General features: G+C 40.8%; 1 protein-coding gene across 1 annotated transcript in view; it reads left to right on the top strand.

The window, feature by feature from the left end:
* Positions 1-6040, top strand: part of MOBP (myelin-associated oligodendrocyte basic protein) — a 65850-nt gene extending 59810 nt beyond the window's left edge. Inside the window, exon 6 of the mRNA XM_008579561.1 lies at positions 5540-6040. The gene's annotated coding sequence lies outside the window, so the exon portion shown is untranslated. The remainder of the gene's footprint in view (positions 1-5539) is intronic.
* The last annotated feature ends 1652 nt before the right edge of the window (positions 6041-7692 follow it).

Genomic DNA, 7692 nt, shown 5'->3' on the forward strand with positions numbered 1-7692 from the left:
GGAAAAAAAAAAAAAAAAAAAAAAAAAAAAAAAAAAAAAAAAAAAGCACTAGTAAAAGAAAAATATAAAGGGAATATAAAATAAACTCAAATCAGGGAGCTCAAATGGAGAAAATTGACAGGAGTTTTTTGAAACTTTGAGACGTGTTATTTGTCTATATTCTACATTTCATTATTATCTTTTGTTAATCAAGCAGGCTATCTATGGACGATAGAGTGTTCTGAACTCTTAGTTTCATTGGTGTGCCCCTAGATGGAGGCTGGGGCTTCTTTCCTTTCAGACATTGGTGCTAAGGTGATGCATGCCAGAGAGTCAGTGGGACCTGCACACCATGAGGCCATTTCAAGAAGGCTGAGCTGAGGGTCAAGAAAGAAGAAAAGATATGGAGTCTCCTGGATTCTGGGGTGGAAACACTGAAATTTAGACCTACAATTTGACATGACAATATAGCTTTTTGTGGTTGTTGACATTAATAAAAACAAGAAAAATTATTTGCTCAAAATTTGAAAAAATGGATTAGTAAACTCTTTCATTAGAGTAAGGCAAAAGAACTTATTTAAATAGAGGTGAATTGAAAATGTCAATAAGAATCCATGGACATTTTTTTTAAAGAAGGCTTTACCTGCTCTGTCCTTCCAATGATATATGCTGTTGAATATTTTTGCTGCCATCCTGCCAAATTCCGATAGGAATGTGGAACAGCTTATTTGTAGATCTAGTGCCTGTGGCTTCTAAAATGATTCTCTGAAAAAAGGAACCAGTGTCCCTTGGTAGGATAGTTGATTTCATATCTCAGGGCAGAGAAAATAACCAGAATTAGTTTGTGAATTCTAGATGTTGAAAGAAAGCAAAGTTGTGTTAGGGCATCAGAGAGTTGTAAGTTCACATGTTGCAAAAAACAAGATAAAATAGAATTGCCTAAAAAACACACCTGCATTTCTGAAGTTGTTTACTGAAAAGGCTGAATATTGATTAACCCAAATTATGTGACGTGTATGCTTAAGTTTTTATAACCAACAGTTTGAATATGCAAGGTGTTGTTCTTTCTACAAGAAGACAAACCTGTAACAAAACACAGTCAGAAGGGGGTATTACAGGACATAGCCACAATTCCAAAATTCTCTGTGAAATGTGGTTTATTTGCCAGAAAGGGAGGCAAGCAGATTGGAGAGAATCAGTTCTGGTGATGCTAGAGATGACCTGTAAGAGTTGTTCCTGTTTTCTCCCCAGGAGTAAACTACAAGCCTTCTGCATGCTCCCAGCAGCAGAAAGCCACGTTGAGGTTTATCAGCCACCCGTGTATGGGCACTATTGCAAGTTCTGTTCTGTTGTTTACGGCCATTTATCCAACAATGATTTACTCTATTCAGGGGCTCTCCACCCTCATCCTATACTAGTTTTTATTACCATGTGTCTGTACACTTCACATGACAAATTGGAACCAGTTTCTCTACCCTCAGTAGAGATCACTGTGACTCAGTGTAAGGGGAGAAAATCTTACAGATGTCAGGAAATGTTAAGTGGACAATGACAAACAGAAAACATTGAGAGGGCAACATCGAATAGAAAAAAAACTATGTTGGTGAAGGAGAAGTATCAAAACTAGTTTAAAAAGTAATAGGAGAAAGATAACGAGGAAATGTACCATAAAATTGTAAATTTTAACGGAGCTTCTCCTAAGGAGATTTTAAAATTAAGGAAATATAAGAAGTACGAGAAGAAACAGAAAGTAAAATGATAAACAGTAGGTTTGACTATAAATATCTGAGGGAAAACATGCTTGCAATAAAAACCAAAAGTATAAAAATCGAGTGGAAATACAAGTTAATATAATGCCAGTTGATATCTATAAGAACTAAATGTGTGATAAAACAAATGAAAAAATAGTCAGTTTAACACCAATTGGTGCCCATAATAACATCTGGTTCTTTGCAAAAATCCATATTTTAGACACATACTATGGCTTGCCCAAAATTGGAAGAAAACCAACTAACAACAGGTTTTCATCAGCGCATGATAGCACGGTGCCAAACATATGCAACTAGGATCTCAAACCACTTTCTCCAAAGGAGGTGGCAGAGGAGGCATGATTTGGGCAAGAAATGAGCAACACGGAGGGACCATACAGTGGATGGCATGATGGAGTTATTGGGTGGAAACTGAGTGGGATCAAGGGAGAAACAAAGAAAGGAGGGTTTTGGTGTTCTATAAATACATGCATCCTGAGTGAGTGTTAGGGAGATCTGAGCACTGCTGTGGTCAGTGTCAGTCACCCAAGATTAGCAGACTTGTCTTGCTCAGTCTCCTCTGCTTCTCTCCTATGAGTGTTACTGCGAGAACTCACCCTGGGGGCTTGTGAGTTGAAATTCAGTTTATAGCAATCAAGATAAACTGTTCTCCTTGCTCCTAACATCTATAAAGGAAAGGTGAGACCCTTGGAGAGAGGGTAAAAAGGGAGGCTGTCAACAAAGGAGCACCCTCCTTTATTGGCTCTTCAAATTACTGAAAATAATTTGTGGGGATTTGGGAGATCCTGCTCTGGACACGGTTGAAAACCTGTGGCTTGGATGTATGTAAAAAAAAAAAAATCCAGGAGGCTGTATCTCTAGCTCTTCAGTAAGCAGGATAAATGGGCCTTGCTGAGGCTTTGCAGGTGGTGAATGTCAACTTAAGAAGAAGAAAGTGTGGACTTAATTATTGGGGAAGGCTGGTTTGTCAGCCCCATTGTGAACACCCAGAAAAAACTTAGGGGTGTTTTGAAGAGTTCAAATTCCTTCCTTCACAGGTTGGGGACTTGAAGTCATTTGTGGAGCATAAGTGTAAATGTTATCTAATTTCTACAGTCACAGGCTGGGGAGTGCACAGTCAAAATAACATTCCACATACAATGTACTCCTGTCTACTACTCACTCTTCTACTTCTCTTGCTTTGCCTCCTTACTCAGACTTGGTGGATTCTATCATGTAATGTTTGCTGTTGTCCTGCTTCTTTCTGGCTCTTGCCATCACTATCTGAACTTTGGGTAGCCCAATCCTGCTTTCCCCTAAGTCTCAGGCAGTGGCTTCTTCTGGATGCCGAGAATCTGGACCATCTCCTGCTAGAAGCTTTGCTACTCTAACTAAATTCTAGTACCTACGTGACTCTATCCCAAAATACAAGGGTACCTCAAAAAGCTTGTGGAAAAATAGAATTGAAAGAAATACGAATTTTTCCATGAGCTTTTGAAGTAACCCTATATAAGCACACCATATTCGTTCTCTCTCATCATGTGGTCAATCTGTCTCTGTTCTCTTATATACCGAAAAGCATTTTTTTCTGAATTAATTGTTCACTAACTTTATACAGAGTGTATTCCATAGTTTCTCATAAGAGCTGGTGAAATTTTGGAGTCAGAAATGTCCCCACGCACAGTCATTATCTGCGTCTTTAAGACAGTGAAGGCTTAAAACGACTTCTTAGAATCACAGAGCTGTTGAACAAGTACAGACATTAGAGTTTAGATAGCCCAATGTGTCATAACTTATAGGTGAAGAAACTGAGTCCCAGAGAGGGTAAATAACTTGCCCTGAGTCTTTCAGAGAAGCCGCACTAGAAGCCACACTTCTGGACACGGTGTTCAGAACATTTTGCATCGTTAAAAACAGTTCAGTAAATTAGATCATTCTGGGTGCTGGAAGCCTCACTTCCTGACTCAGTGTTCAGGACACTTTCTATCAAGAACAATTTAGTAAGTTACATCACTTTGAAGGCTGTGGATAGATCTGAGTGGGGAGAGACTGGCAGAAAAAACATTTAGGAGGCTGTTGTAAAAGTCCAGGAAGGAGTAGATGAGGGAATGGAGGCTAATTGTCAATAGAGTAGGAATTCATCTGCTGGATTTAGAATTAATTTCCTCACCTGCAAATGATACAAAGACCCATCTGTCCCATCCCTCTACTTCCTGGGGACCAGACATTCCACACTGAGGTAACACTGTGGGTGGTTACACAGAAGAGGTCTCCAAGTGGCTCAGCATGGATGGAGTGTGTGGAGGCAGAGTCGGAGATAAGACCACTTCCATGAATTGGATTTCCTTGTAAAGTCTGGGATAGATGCTCCTTGTACCTAAGAGCTGAGCCTGTGGTAAAGTTCCAGAGGAGGATCCAACACAGAGTGGAACTATTGGAAAGCCTGGTGCCAAAGAGGGTGCAAACACAGCCACCCCTGGGTTCAGTCTGTGAACGAGGAGACATAACGTGGGGCAGTGGAGATCCATGACAGAGGCCATTAGGACACCTGCAGCAGGGAGGAGATGGTGTCCCAAACTGTGGCTGAGAGCAGCCCTTCTGGGAACAGTGGATAATGCTGGGGAAATGGGAGACAAGAACTCAGGGGGCAGCCCCGAGAACACGATGGCTCAGAGGGTGGCCCAGCTGGCTGGAGCCTACAATCATTCACAGGCTCTTATTAGCACTTTACAGCACCAGAACCAACTCACCACACTTGAACATTGCTAAGTGTTTAATCACAACCAACAGTGCTTCCAAGTGTGGTTCTTGGAATAAACCGAGTTGTTCCCATGCCCAGCCCAGCCACTTGCCCATCAGCACAGATCATATAAACACCATTTCTCCCTTCCACTGATATGCATTAAAGATTAACTTTGCTATGCCCCATTAGGTATTTTATAAGATAGCATGTTATTTCATTTAGTCATTATGCAGATCTTTTAGATAGTATCTTACAGATGAGAAAAAAATAAGGTCTGGAGACCTACCCAGAAGTCACACAGCTGATAGAGGACCTGAAGTTCTGACCTCTATGTAAACTCGACTCCTCAGCCCTCATTTCCTAGTAAATTCCAATGAACTGAAACTGCCTGTGTCCCCCAGAAGGCTGGCGGGCTTCAGGGTGCCTTCCCTCAGGGATGGGTGATCCTGCAATTGCCACCTACTCTCCCATGTACGTGTCCAGGATGCTCTCACTCACTGGCTGGCTAGCAGTGGGCATGGGTGGTGAGTCATGGGGTATTGTAGGGAAAGTGGCATAACCCAGCTCCACACTTGAACCCTTCAAATCCAGGTGGGGCAAGACCAAGGTCGAAGGCCATGGCTTCAGATGGAGATCTCCGTGTTGGGCATAGTCCTGGTTCTCAATCCTCTCTGGCCCAGCTCCTGGTTTTGGCTGGATCCTGACTTCCCCCAGGTTTACTCCATTATCCTTCTCATTCATCTTAATAAAACATGGCCACCATTTATTGAGTGTTTACCATGTGCCAGACACTGAACTAAGCCCTTTAGAAATGTTGAATTTTCACAACATTAGATATACAGCTTTATTATCCAAATTTTATAGAAGAAGAAATACATCCACCCTGAGACATTAATAAGTTGCCCAGGATTCCATGATTAGTGAGAAGCAAGGCAGGGATTCGAATCTGGCAGCCCGAATCACTGGCTTTCTTGACTTCCACATGGACCTTCCATTCCCCTGGAATTCTCGATTATGCCTGCTTGTCTGACTCCAGACTCTGACCACAGCTCTTCTTTCTCGTTTCAAGACAATGACTCACAGGCAACACGGGCTCCTCAATAACCAGCTACAGTCATGAATGTTTTGATTGTGTAATGTCCTTCAACCGGACACCTCCTGACCCAGAAGTTTCTGCGTTTAACCCCTTGGAAAATGAACTAACCCCTTGTTCCAGATGAGACCTACTCCAATGTTGAAATTCAAGACTAACTCATTTCTAAAGCCAGGCATGTCCTGACTTGCTATTTGCTGGGTGAATGAACATCTGTCTACACCACTTCCTACCTATTAGAAGACCTGCTGAAATCCAAATGCAAAATATGTGTTTATTGTGCTTTGTGTCAATGGCATGTGTTGTTGAGGCTGTGCTAGACTGAAGTAGCAAATACACCCAAATTGATTAATAGCTCAAAGGTAATCAAAATTTGTACCTTGGCTCAGATGACAGTCCAGGGCAGATGCATGGATTTGCTGGGCACCTCGCTTCCACACAGTTATTTATTTATTTTTATTTTTATTTTTTGTTCTTTTTGAGACCGGCCACACACTGCACTCAGCCAGTGAGCGCACTGGCCATCCCTATATGGGATCTGAACCCGCGGCGGGAGCGCTGCTGCGCTCCCAGTGCCGCACTCTCCCAAGTGCACCACAGGCTCGGCCCCACACAGTTATTTAAAGACCTACAGTGACAGAGGCTCTGCTGTTACCAGTCCAGGGCTTCCAATGTCACTATTGTCATGTCCTTCTCAGTCAAGCAGAAGGAGGAAAGAATACGAAAGGATGCACGAAGAAGGTTTTTATGGGCTATAGTCAGAAGTAGCACATACTACTTCTGCTCACATCCCATTGGCTGAATTTCAGACGAAGGGGCTCTACCTGCAAGGGAGGCTGGGGAATGTAACTTAGTTGTGTGCCCAAGAAGGGAAGCAGACTTTGGTGAACAACAAACAGTTTGTTTCCACGCTCCACTTCTGATAAATAATAGTCTGCACATTCATATTTTAACTTTCTCTTTTAGTTTGCTCTTCTGTATTTTCCTGGACTCAGCCTTTATATATTTATAGTCTTCCATGTTACTGAATGTGTTTATTCTGTAAGCATCTACAGAATGTGGCAGGAAAAAAATAAGTATATGAGTGATAATATAAAGAATATAACAGAAAACAGCAATGAGTAAAATAACTCCTGTCTCTTCTATACACAGATGGAAAAGAAAATGGGAAGACAGCAGGTTGTTTTGTTTTTGAGGAAAGACGTTCACTTGGGTAATGTTTGCCCACATTTTATAGGTCTTAGGTTGCATCTCGGACATAGTTCCCATCTACAGAGCTATTCTTATAGCTGTAATATGGGAAACCTGTTGCCTGTCTTGTGATTAGGCACATTACAGATGCAGATGACTGAGAAATATAGGCATCCATGCTTATCTGGAATTCTAGTTACAGATTTTTTCATTAAGACAGAGCAAATAAAAATCACTGTATTTGTAAACATTTTGTGTAATTAGAACATGAAATTCACAGTATTTCTCATTTGTTTCAGCATTATTCATCACTAATTAATGTATTTCATTCTACCTTCAGATTTGAATAAAGATGTCTTCACCTGAATTTCATGTATAAAGCTTGTCCAATTAATTATTGGAAATTCATATAATGAAATAATATGTAATATTTGAAAAATGGATGAAAACTTTGTTTGTTGTTACTGAATAATCTCCAAGACATATAAATGAACAATGCAATGTCCAGGGAAGCTGAGAGGATATGGAAGCCTAGTTTAAAGAGCAAGTCCTGGTTTGTATTCAGAGCAATGCCTGTTTATTTTCAAATGAAGGGAAATGGTGAGACTGGTACATGTGTACCATTTTTGCTCCCCTTTTCTTAAATTTTAATTTATCAATATACAATATACTTGATTTTCATGTCCCTTCATCAATTCCTCCTTTTCCTCCCTCCTTCTTCCCCCTCCCCCCATCAACATCATATCTGTTCACTTGTCTTAACAAAATCAAGGAATTGTTGTGATTGTTGTGTCTTCTTCCCCCACCCCACCCGCGTTCATTTGTTTATTTACTTATTTATTTTTATTAGCTCCCACAAATAAGTGAGAACATGTGGTATTTCTCTTTCTGTGCCTGGCTTATTTCACTTAATATAATTTTCTCTAAGTCCATCCATA

The sequence above is a fragment of the Galeopterus variegatus genome, unplaced genomic scaffold, assembly GCF_000696425.1.
Source record: "Galeopterus variegatus unplaced genomic scaffold, G_variegatus-3.0.2 Scaffold1912, whole genome shotgun sequence".
NCBI classification, from domain to species: Eukaryota; Metazoa; Chordata; class Mammalia; order Dermoptera; family Cynocephalidae; genus Galeopterus; species Galeopterus variegatus.